The 12947-nt window shown below is 41.5% G+C and overlaps 1 long non-coding RNA gene across 1 annotated transcript; it reads left to right on the forward strand.

The window, feature by feature from the left end:
* The first annotated feature begins 4828 nt into the window (after nucleotides 1–4828).
* Nucleotides 4829–5299, forward strand: lncRNA:CR44081 (long non-coding RNA:CR44081). The gene has a single exon (NR_073733.1). It is a non-coding gene; the product is annotated as a long non-coding RNA:CR44081 (long non-coding RNA).
* Nucleotides 5300–12947: the final 7648 nt, after the last annotated feature.

The following is a 12947-nucleotide window of genomic DNA, read 5'->3' on the forward strand; positions in this document are numbered from 1 at the left end:
CAACAAAAGCAGAGTGCTCAAAGTAATTCAAAATACAGTCAAATGGGAAAGGAGTTGAGGATAATCCATGGGATAATCTATGTGCTGCCGTAGTGTTACCCCATGTTTGATTATTTAGCGTTTAAAAAGCGTTTAGTCTAAGTATCTTTCTGTTTCACTGCTCTGCAGATGTTGAAATACATGAAATTTTTACTCTGGAACTTTTCTCGGCAATGATTTGCCTGGTTCACTTTAGGGGAAAAATTGCGTAGCGATCATAGCTCATAATTATGCTTGTAAAAACAAATTAAACTTCAGTTATATACTCCATTTTGACTCTTCACAAAACTCCGTTGTCTGCTGGCTGATTTTGGGACTTAAAATGAATTTAACAACGGCAAGAGAGGCTTCATTTTTGTGGCAACTTGAAACAATGATGTGAGCAAAGCTGTTTTCAAGCCAAAAGTCGCTAATCATGTCGCAGCAAGTACAGAAATTAGAAGATAATAAAATATAATTTAAATAGATTATTATGTATTAAGAACAAATTTAAATGAATTACGACTATTATTTAAATAGTTACAAGCTTTGTTTATTTTTTATTAGCTCACCTTAGTATGATTATCCAAATGTCTTATATATTAATATGCTAAAAAGTTTGTAGCTTTTTCACATTTTTCGGCGAGCAGCACTGAAGAGCATTTCGGCCTTTAAGAAAGACGTTAAGAAACTTCGGGCTCGGTTTTAACTCACTTAGGTCGCTTGCGACTTATGCTAAACTTTTCAATTGCCTCTTATTACAGTTGTTATTGCTGTTGCCGCGCGCTTTTCATTGTTGCGCGGACTCGAGTGAAATGCAAATTTATTCAAAATGGGGGAAAATGGAAAAGTTAGCCGTGTCTGCGAACTGCGAGTGGAAGGGCTGCTATAGCCATAATTAAATATCATATTTTCGCATTTATATTTGCATTTCAGCGAGCCATTTCATTTTATTTCACTCTTAATTTGTTTTGCCCACATAATTCCCTTAAAGTTTGTACAACTGAGGGAAGCCAAGGATTGAAGGAAAAAAAACTATGGCGATTGGCATGTGAAAAAAAAAACCATTTAACCATTAACTGCACGCGATTTTCCAATAAAATTCCAATGGGAAAATCAAATTCCAGGCGAAAAGAGTTGGCCGACCAACGACGGCGGCTGAAATCAGTTACAACTATGGCCAGTTATCTCAGCGGGTCATCTCCACGAAAGGACAATTATCGGCGGACATGCTAATTTGTGCGTGGCCGAAGGACTCTCGGTGAAACAAAAAAAACGGCTAAAGCAGAATACCTCAATATTTGTTGACGGAACGTGATTTGGCGCATTTGCCGTCGCCGCCGTGAAATGGAGACACCAACAACAACATGCGACCGCGCCCATTATGAGCACATCAAAAAGGGACAGGGCCACACCCACCATCCACAGACCCACTCTTTCACTTACAGGTACACTAAGAAAAATTAGGCAATAAGAATGGATGGTTTTCAACGAGTTTCTAAGGTAATATCCAATTCAAAATAAATCTTAATTGAATAAAACTAATATACAATATATAAACTAATTGGATTGTAATCTTTTTTATTATTTATACAAATATTTAAAGACGTTGAAATATTGAAGTGTAGCATCTTTACTGCCGAAGTACTTTAAAGCTTATATCATCCTATGAAGAAGTGAGACATATTTTGATCTAATGTTTAAAGATTTTCGAAATTGGTTTCAGTGTACCCTATTGGCACCTCCCGCGGTGCGTTTTCCAGAAATATGCAATAAGCTTTGTCCAAGCTGAGCAAACAGCAAACAGGCGCTTAACCAGAACCCTTCTGGAGCCACCAAATGTGAGGTGGAATCACGAAGCGTATCCGCTGAACACGCAAACCCAAAGGGTTAATTAATTTAATGCATTAACCAAATCCGCGGAAATGGGGCTCTTCTAACTAGACTATTGAAATGCCATCAAGTCAGGGCAGATTCTAAATATAAATGCACAAAATGGAAAAGGTATTTCAAGCCACTCAAGGAAGCGCCACCATCTCATCCGTAAGTTATTGAAACTCCGCCTCTGAAGACGTAGAAAGGCCACACCCTCGCTTTTCCCAGGAAGTTCAACGTCTTTGATGTAAACTTTGATGAAAAGAATGAGGGAAGGGGATCCGGTCCTGGCCCCAAGCTATACCTTTTCAATTTTCCGCATCGGAAATGACTTTTCTTTCTGGTTACGTACGTAATGGAGTCCGTGGCGAATCTTTATGAGCTTCGCAAAGAAAGAATATAACGATTCTCGCCCCATGCGACCAATTAAAGTCGTTTGCCTGCTAATTATAAACTTATTTCCAATTAATCATGCCATCAATTTCTGCTCCTTGAGACTCCATTCGTGCCTTTTTAGGGCGGGGTTAGCATGCTGAAGGGGGCGGGGCAGGCACGATGTCAACGCCAATTGATTGCTGACTCCGACATGGGTCCTTGAATAATTCATCAGGACATTTCCGTTGCCGTTGATTTCAATTGATGGCGAAGTACCGAGCGTCTTGTTACCATCTCCTTCGTGTCCTGCGCCCACTAAATTATTCCACAAAAAAAAAAAAACGAGGAGCATCGATGGCCCCCGCTTGGGGACACCATCGAGATCACCATCAACAGCCTATCCACCTGCCATTAAGCACGCTTAACCTGACAGCATCCTTATGCGACTGCGGCCCAGCACGGCGATAAACATTAAGTTGTCAATAAAGGTAATTCATTATGTCGCACTCGAATACCCGGGGGAGCAACTGTGCGGCTTCGCCCACGGTAGCACACGTATCCTTGGCATCCATCCAACCTCCTCCAAAGTCCTTTGACAGTCGCACTCGCTCCGTGGTAAAAATACGCCGTTGTATAGGCAATAAAAACGCTTATTGCTCCACGTTTGCCCGCAGCCAAATGCGTTGAGGTGGCAGTTGCAAAAACTCAAATGGAGCTTTTATTGGCAGCCATATGATGTGGTTTTTCCGCATGAAGCCGGACAGCACCTAAAGAGATACCGTACTATTCGCGGGCTTAAAAAAGGATACAATCAATCAATACAGATACAATCATACAAATAGTTTTTACACTACTTCATGCTCTTCGTTTTGTCAAACCATGAGTACATTTAAATAACTTGCCTTGCCTTATCTATGAAATGTATTCATTAAGAATACTAATGAAATAGATACAGCTTCGTTTGCTTTGTTTTCTGTTGCCATTTCAGGATGTTGGCACTTCAAACCACTTGGTACTCGGTGCTACCTTATGGCTGGATGCTGGTGCTTCGCCACTCGCGTGACACGTCAGATCAATTTTTCGAAATATATTTTCTTCGAAATTTATTTGCCTGTCATTAGAGTTTTTGCGGAACGTGCTTTGGTCGCATTTGCAAGTGCTCCGCTGGGGACGACTATGTTCGACATGGAAAAGTTTGGAACGGGGGATGGACTTTGGAGCTGGAGCCAGAGCCAGAGTGGGAAACCAATATCGATGGAAAAAGTCGCAGGACTAGCTGACTTCTCTGTCGTTTAGTGGGCAGCGGAGGCTGCGAGGGGACACTTTTGTATCTGTCGGATACACGTAACCCGGCAGACACACAGGTACAGATACAGATGCAGATACACACGTGTGTGCTTTATGAAAATTGCATTTCAATTGACAAACACGGGCGAGTGGAGCATAAAATATGGCAATTTACCTTCATCGTGCTCAACTCTTTCGTGCTTTATGCCTCCATGGCATATTACGTTGATGAAATTGTTTTCGTTTCGACAATTTTCGTGTGGCTGAGTGGCAGGATAACTTTTGGATGGAGGGGAGCAACGTCTGTCCAGGATATTTATTATTTTATTAGCGACGTGTGTTGCGTCGGTAGCGGTTGCGTCCATTCTGGGTGTGGTGCAATTTTAACGAATAAACCCCTTTTCGCAGTTGGCCCAAAACCCCGTGCCTAGTTGGTTATGATAATTAAGTAATGGCTTCGTGGCGTCGGCACATGGCCAAACATCCGGACATCCGTAAGTGTTGACCACTCGAGCGTTACATTTATGCAAACAGGATTCGGGATAGTTTGATGGGTCAATATTTGTAACTTCTACTCGTTTACTGTCATATGTCAGTTGTAATAGGATCAAACAAGCGTTTGTATCTTTTAAATCATACTTTTGACATTAAATCTGCAAACATTATCAATCAACTGTGTCTAACTGTTGCATTATTTTGAAAGCCTTGAAGTTTTTACTTATATGAATATTTACCATTCACTAGCTGTTTTTTACAAGTGCCCATAATTTCACACGAAATCCAGATTGTTTATCGTATTTTCACGGTATCCGTTCAACCGAAATCGCCTTGAGTACATTTCAAGCAATTCATTGGGCAATTAGCAGCCTTCTCGATGGCCACAAAACGATTTATGAAACGATTTTTATTTATGAATTTATGTACACATGCCACCTCAACAACCATCAGCTAGCCACCAATCGATGATAAAAGACTTGCGCCTCGATAAACCCCAAAAGCCGCAGAAGTTAGGCATTCCGAGTCAGGTGATGATGGTGATGGTAATGGTAATGGTAATAGTAATGGTAACGGTGTATGTGATTGTGATTGCCCAGTATACTCGTACATATACGATTGCATGGACTCTGGTCTGGAATATGGTATATGGGTGCCTGTAATCGCATGGCGTTATCACTATAGCTTAGCACCTTTCGTAAGTAAGCTGGTCAACCGTTTTTTTTTTTTTTATCACCATATCTGGACAGCAGAGTGAAGAGTCGGCCAGTGAATGGCGGTGGACTGGGAGGGGCAAAGGTCAGAGCGCGGCATGAGCACAAAAGAACTTAGTGCTTCCTAATTGCGCACTAAATTAACCGAAATCAACAGCAAAACAACGGAAAACCAGCTGGAAGAATAAATAATAATGAATGGAAGGCGAACTGGACTCGAATCGGATCGTAAAGATCGTCAGCGCACATTGAACATGAAATGCACCGCCAATCAAAAAGGCGCACATAAAATTATCCAGTGAATTGCCGAAAAGAAAATTAACTCCCAACTCTTGCGCCCACCCTCGCCCCAATAAATGGTTATAATCTACGTACTGTTTAAATTTCAAAACTCAACTTGTGGTGTCTGCCGCATCTGCTGGCACCGCCTCTTGTGTCAAAACTGCGGCTGCTGATTTTCAGCGGGTTCCGAATCGAGATCCGAAACAATTCAATTCGTCTCGGAATTTCAAGCAAATGAGAAGTTTGGGGATAATAATTGTACACATATATACAGCACTTTGAATAAAGGTTACAAAATGTTGCATATTTCTTGGATAATATTCTTAAATTTAATCTATAGTAGTAAAGATACCTTAGTATTCATGCTACCTCAATCAGTTTTGTTCAAATATAATATTATAATAGTATCTACAAGTTACCATTATTTTAAGCTTAGTAAACCAAAGATATTAAACCTTTTTTCAGGGTAATTTTGGTGATGGGGGCTAATGGATCAGCCGCCCCCTTGTCCACCCCCAAAAAAGTATCTCTGAATCGACGGCCGCAATGTCATTGAGAAAGCATTTTCGTCAGCGACTCAGCGCGATCAATTTAAATTAAGCCGAAGATTTGGTTTTAATTAAAAATCTTCAAATACGCTTAATGACAATTAATTGGTCAACATCAGGCCAGTCATCGCCGTCGAATTCGAAATCGTCGCCCTCACATCGATGGATTTGAAGGGCAAGATATCGGGAGGAATGGATGGATGGATGGATGGATGGAGGATCTCTCTGGCCAGATGGCCAGAAGTCACGCAACCTTCATAAAGCCAACGGAATCGGGGCTTTTGCTCTTTGAAGTTACAGCTGCTGTTGCGTGTTGCGAATGGAGATTTCTTCGCCGATTTTTGTTCAATTGAAACAAATCGAAAGTGAGCGAATTCAAGGGGCGCCACCATGGAAGAATTCTTCTTACTGGCTTGATCTTGCGTAGAGAGTAGTTATGTTTTTTCCTAAGCTGCACAACTACTTTCTGCTGTCACCCCAGTTAGCATTACTAACCTTGTTAGGTTGATAAATGACCTCGCAACCTATTATTATTTTAGCAACCCACTAATTCGTTTGCTGTGTGTGCGGGTTTTAATTAAGCCAAGAAAGGTGACTCTAATGACTAGTTATGCACTCAGTGGCCCAATTGGGGAAATGCACACGATAATCTGTGAACTTTACACCCGACAATGGGCTAGGTGCCATCACCATCACCACTTCCATTTGCTCCCACTCTCGTCCAGGATATGGGATAGCTGACCGGCTGACGGTCCCCGAAGACAACACAACTGATGGACTGCTGATGACATAATATGCAAATAGAGTGCCACAAACCACAACCAACAATAGCACATAAAATACCCCCCTGGAAATCGGGGTGGTACTAGTACACCTTTCAAGTCTGACCTGTGAATAGTTTTTAGCTTGATTTCTTCAGGGAATATCATCGTATCCAGAGCTTTGCTCGAGCTGACAAAACGAAGGAGTTGCTGTGCTTACAACCGTGCTAGAGATGGCAAAAGAAAGTTATATAAATGTTATGGAAGTATCTAATCATGAATCATTCATTATATTTTTTCAAAGACCAAGAAACTATGGATGGTTCTTCTTTCTCAGCTATCCTGTTTCCTTCAGTCTAAAGTTTCCAATTTATGAATAGTTGTGCGCTACCATCTCTAACGATTCTATATTTACTAGCAAAGGGTCATTCAGTTGGCTTGTCGCTTCCACGTTCCCGTGGCCTTAGTAATTTGCTTAATTACTTTAACTTGTAAATAGAACCGAAGGATAACGACTGCTGCTAGAGGTACAATCAAAAGAAAGGTGCGGACTAATCGCACCGCTGGATAAACGAGCTGCGCGACTAGTGGTGTTATTAGGTGAGAGTTTTGCATAAGCGTAGCGTTTTGGCTGTAATTAAAATAATTACCCCTTCCGATTAACCCAGTTTCGAGGTTCGTTGCTCAATTTTCTGCATTTTGCCGCTTTGCCAGTCTGCTCCGTTTCCATTTTCATTTCCATTTCCACTTCCATTAGCCGGGCATTGTGGTCGCCCGGAGCTGCTGTTGCTATTATGTTGTCACATGTGAACTGAGCCGTGAGCGAAGCGATTACGAAAGGGGTGTTCCGGATTCTAAATTGCGGAAGGGGTAACCGGAAACGGGAGGATACAGTGGCAAGCGCATAAGGACATCACGCCTTGCGGCGCTGATTGTTCCTTTTGTTGCCTTGTTGCCTTGTTGTTCCTGTCCTCCTTGTCGTAGGCTGCCGGCCGATTTGAGACTTACCCTTTGATCCCGATACCGCCGGTCGAGTCAACCCCCCATCGACATTGGCGAAGCGACATTATCCCATAATTATAGGGCCACCGTATGCTGAACTGGGACTGGGACACGTGCGCCTTCTGTTCTGTTCTGTTCACTTGATCCAATATTTATGCAACAATTTAACCGCAAAATTTATTAATGCCCTTGCCAAATTGTTTTAAAGCTTTGTTCGCCCGGAAAATTGCTGCCGAACCCTTTTTTGCTGCCCACAATGTATGTCTTTTATTTTGTAAGCAATTTTCAGATTATCAGATTTATGTTTTGCCTTAAACGGTTTCAATGATTCTTTTGGCACAATTGGGTTGTAACTTGAATCTCCTAAACAGTTGCACATATTTATTGTCTAGAATTACGTATTTGTAGAATAAAGATCCGATGTATATCAGCTATCATTTCCATGAACTGAAATCGCACTAGCACTTTCGACTTCTGCTCCCAATTGCTCGTCTGTCTCCTTTTCAGTTCCATAAAAAGCAAATAAAACAGTTAAGAACAATTAAGTTTTTAAAATCATGCAAAAGTTCGAAAATGTCAAACTCCGAAGCGTGAGAAACGTTTTTGCACTGATGTTGAATCAAAACCTCCGAGAAGGATAGCGATATATTTTACAATTAACGAATGCCACTCAGCTTGGCGAATTGTGGGAGACAAAAAACTGCAGTGCACTGAAAAAAAATGGCGCTTAAGACCTAGTAACACTATCTAATTTAATAAGCTAATTATTACTCATAAATATAATTCAAACATCTTGTTGATAATTCGGCAGTTAGCTAGGATTAGTTCTCCGACTTCTGAAAATGTCTGAAATATTTCTTGTAGTGAAGGGGTGTCAAGCTCAAATCGTTTCAGTCATGCGATTTTTTCCCTCAATCAAACCCAGCCCGGCTCCATCTCCATTGCCATCTCCAGTCCGATCCGGTCCGGCCTGGCCTGGCATTGGTGTCCGGAACGTCATGTATCCGTTGCCGTTGGCGAGCCGTTCCTATGGCTCTAACAGTATCTGTATCTGTATCTGGATGTGTAGTCGCATCGCAGTCATGTCACCCTTTTCATTACGTTCCATTAAGAGTGTTGGGGGATTAATTGAATTTAATTGATTTGCCAAAGCAGACTAAATTGGCCACACTGTCTAGATTCCGGGGGCAGCACCGACGCAGCGCAACAGATACTCGGCCCAGATAATTATCCATGAGATACAAACGTATCCGAGTGTGTTGTGCACATTACACCCGGAGCGAAGGAGACATCGTCATTGGCTGCATCTCTGTGTTGGTTGGCTGGCTCACTGGCTCACTGGCTCGCTGGCTAAATTAATGAGCAGATGAATTCGGATTCCCACTTTGGCTGCTACAATATGATCATCTAACAGTGACTGCAAATAGTACACACACTCCTCCGTGGCCTATGCACATATGACATCATCGCCAGCTTGGCTTTTGTGCGGGTGCCTCAGTCCGGCTTGCTATTTGTTGTTATTACTGTTATTGTGGTTGGTTTAATTACACAACGAGCGCACAGTTTGAGGTTCAGATACTTTCGTATAGCTCCCTGCGGAGGCGTGGGATCCGAGCAAATGGAGTTGGAGCTAGAGCAGATTGGCTTTTCAAGTAACCGCGTTGACACTTTTGACAATGGAACTTGTTAATTATCGGGCTTGTAGTTGCTGCTTTAGACAATTAATGCATGCAATCAACTTTACAAGTCTAAATATAGATTCTAATATTCGAATGGGTGTTTGCTCCAATTTTATTTGCATGGCGTATTCAGATCCTTACTGGAATTAGAACTTATAGCGAACTTAACTTAATCATCAAATTAAGTATGATCTCTACATATCTATTCGTGTAAAAGATTTCGAGTCAGAAAAGAAGTAGATTTTGAAAACTAAAATATATAATTATAAACTCATTATTGCACCATTCCATTTTTTCCACTTCATAATTTTTAAACACACATATTTCGAATGGTATTCGCCATTGATTGCTATTGGGAGTTTTTTTTTTCCTTAAAAAGACACCTAATGTTTACGTTAAAATCACAATTTAATTATTTAAAAGCTCGGTGGACAGAAAGAGAGCGTGAAAAATACAAAAATAAAGTGCACAATTTGTACATATACCTCTATGTATTTTGTATTTTTTTGGCTGGCTAAAGCAAATAAAGCCGTATGAGAGCAAATATTTTTGTTCGATTTGTATTTGTTTTACCTTGATTTGCACGACGCTGTCCCAAACGGTTGGCTCCGCCCATAACATGGCTCTGGAATGTGTGTTATCAGCCGTAGTACTGCCAGCAACGTTTTTAATGCTTTTTGGCATACGTCTGTGCTCCTTCAGCACACACGAGTCGGGCGAGCACCCAACCACCACCCCCTCCAGGGGGGGTGCCTTGGTCGGGGCCACCAATTGGGGGTTCTCGGAGGGGCGGCTCCTCCCACTCGAGAGTGGGCCACTCGGCAATCCAATCACCGTCGACTCGCCACTGCGCATGATGGGAAAGGGGAGGGGCGGATGGGTGACTGCGATTGCGCCTCTGTTTTCAGTGATAACAAATCTTTATCGAGGCAATGGTTGCTTATCTGGACACGAATGGAAAATCAATCGATTCAATCGAGTTTCGTTTGTTTGGTAATTAGCTTTTGGACAATGTTTTCGCCGCCCCCCACCCCGCTGCCCATCTTCTGTTTTCGATGTGTATTTGCATTAAATATCTCGGCCTTTGTTGGTCTTGTGTGGCTAGAAAAAACACAAACTTGTCGAAAAAAATTACGGAAAACTAGGACAGTTGTTTTTACGAACAAAATACAATTAAAGGTATAAAGGGAAAGTGATCAACAGTTGTGGATGTGTTTTTAAAATGTTACGATGCTATGAATACTTTGATAGTCTGTATTCTGATTATAGATACAATTGTAGGTTTACAATTTAATTTTCAACACATATTACTAGTTACCTCTTATTTTAGGTTTCACTGTAAAGTATCGAAATGAATGCAATAACCTTTGCTTCTTCTGCAAGTGATTACTGGCCAAGTTCCCAAGGATCTCTGGCACAATGATTATCCCACACAGAACGATGACCGTTGCAACCGTGCAACTTACGGATAATATCTAAAAAGACTTATCTCTGGCCATAGCCAAAGGTAGTCCCGGCAAACAGACGTGTGTCATAAACATAATTACAACTTATCAATAAAAGCGAGCACTAACCCGGTAGACTCCGTGTCGCCACAAAACTCATTCCACACACTATTCCCTTTATCGGAGCAACTTATTTGCTTTCTGCTGGCTTGGCTCTTCTGCGTCGAATGAGCCGCATTTACAAGTTGTAAATTATACAAATAACGATCAACAAAGGTGCACACTGAGAACACAGCCAAGTGGGAATTTTTGTGGGATCATATGTCAGTTCGTTTTGAACTAAGCCATTTTAGCGAATCTCCTCACAGTTTAATATCAATCTTAGAAGTTATCATAGTATCATAATATTTCTTTGCCAAAGTATCTAAGGCTCTCCCTGGGGAATGATTGAAAACTAAAGATTTCCGCTACTTGACAACTAATCGCTTCATAAGAACTGCACTGAACCCATAAGCTGTCAGTAATTACAATAAAAATTGCTGTTTGGATAAATCGAGGTGTCATAAATACTTGTAAACAATTCAGTCCTCTTTCAGCGATCTGTGCGTGGTAGTACTACTTAACCGATATGCTGCAATGGTTCGGATGGTCGGGGGAGGCTATAAAACCGGAGTTTTATTTCAATCTGCCGCCTCCAGGTTAAATATATGGGCCTATCAACGGAAAAGCGCAATCGATCTGTGACCCACCATCGGACTGTTCTCCACCGATTAGATAAGACCACAACCTCCCCCAAGACCCTCACTGCACCTTTTGAAGGGCCAGGGGCTGCAAGCCACCAGTAACTATTCAATCATTTGGCCAAGCGCGTCCTGTTTATGCATCCCCGATCCAGAGGCAACCACGGCAATATCTGAGCCCAGTGGAGCCCACATGAGCAGCCCACCAACCATCGATCTATAAAGAGGCACTAAATCAACAATAGCACCGCCGCAGCACTGAGTGGAGTAAGAGCTATAAATAAATTATTTATAGCTTCGGTGGTGGAATATTGCCACCACACAGAGGTAATAGATGGATGGATCGCCTGGCGGTACGGTATCGGCTTGAGTCCGGCACGCCGCGGAATACGTTCACTATACGGCTGCACCAAGTGGACGAAGGTGGAGGAGGTGCGGCTATAAGGAATTCCAATTGCACTACGCCAGGATTCTGTCACTATTCTACACCGGGAAACTATTATATTTGATTATGTAAATGATACCATATCCCATAAATATACTTATCCAATTCAAACAAAGATCAAGTAGGACATACACTTTGCTTCTACTGCGCTATAATTCCCTACTGGTTCTATATATGCAACTAACTCTCTGTTTCTCGTTTAACCAATCAGCACACAAATATACAATATTATATTTACCACTTTGAATATCCCACTTCATTTCTTTCTGTGTAGAGAATAGAGCGAACCGACGAAAATTACTCTGATAACCGATTGTGTGCGCTGATAACTGATAGCCATGTTATTATTAAGGGCTATTAAAATTCTGATTGAAAATTCATGTCAAAAATATATTTTATTATCCATTATAAAACTTCATTTCGGTTCTTGATTACAACCGGGCAATATAGAATCCAATCGAATTGTAACGATTCGAATTGTTCAAAAACGATAGCTGCTTACACTTCTACGGTGATATGGCAATGCGAGTGCATAGATAGCGTTTTCAAATAAAAGCCGGTTGAGTTATCAGACTACCATATATGATGTCTAGCCTTATAATAACTACTCTATGTAATTTCTTGCGGGATAGGATTTGTTTAACTTATAGTGTTATTTAAAGTTTATAGTGAAATAGATGTTCCTAATTGCTGACACTCCCTTCATTCTTCATTTTGCTCGACTAGCAAATTCCGTCGCATTTTAATGGACGCACGTCAATCTCCTCTGCATATCAGTCAGATTTGTAGACGCTTCTCTAATTGGAAGTAGAGCAGATAGGGAATGGGATCTCTACCAATCCGATGGGAATCGGAGCGAAGAGCACTCCACTTGTTCACACTCCATCCTCGACGCACTAAATTTGGTGTGTAATTCTTTAAATCGTTGCCATGTGTTGGAGGAACGATGCCAAAACCGAGTGACACCAATAATCCGTAGCTGGGATCTGGGACGCCCAGAAAGATATTCAAATCTGTGGCGAAGACTGGAGGGACAAACGGGAGCTCATAACACTTATTTATGCGACCGATGAAATGGGAACATTAGCTCTTTGTGTTTTGTAAATATTTGTCATAATTTCGAGGGGCGCCCAACGACATGTGCGCCTCAACCAGACGATTTTTTTTTTTTTATTTTCAAGGCATTTAAAGATCCCCCACCACCATTGTGCATTTGTTTTCCGAGTTGTGCTTTTAATGTCGCAATTAAATGCATGAGTTTTTAAAAAAATTAGATGCCTGT

This window comes from Drosophila melanogaster, chromosome 2L, assembly GCF_000001215.4.
Source record: "Drosophila melanogaster chromosome 2L".
Lineage (NCBI taxonomy): Eukaryota > Metazoa > Arthropoda > Insecta > Diptera > Drosophilidae > Drosophila > Drosophila melanogaster.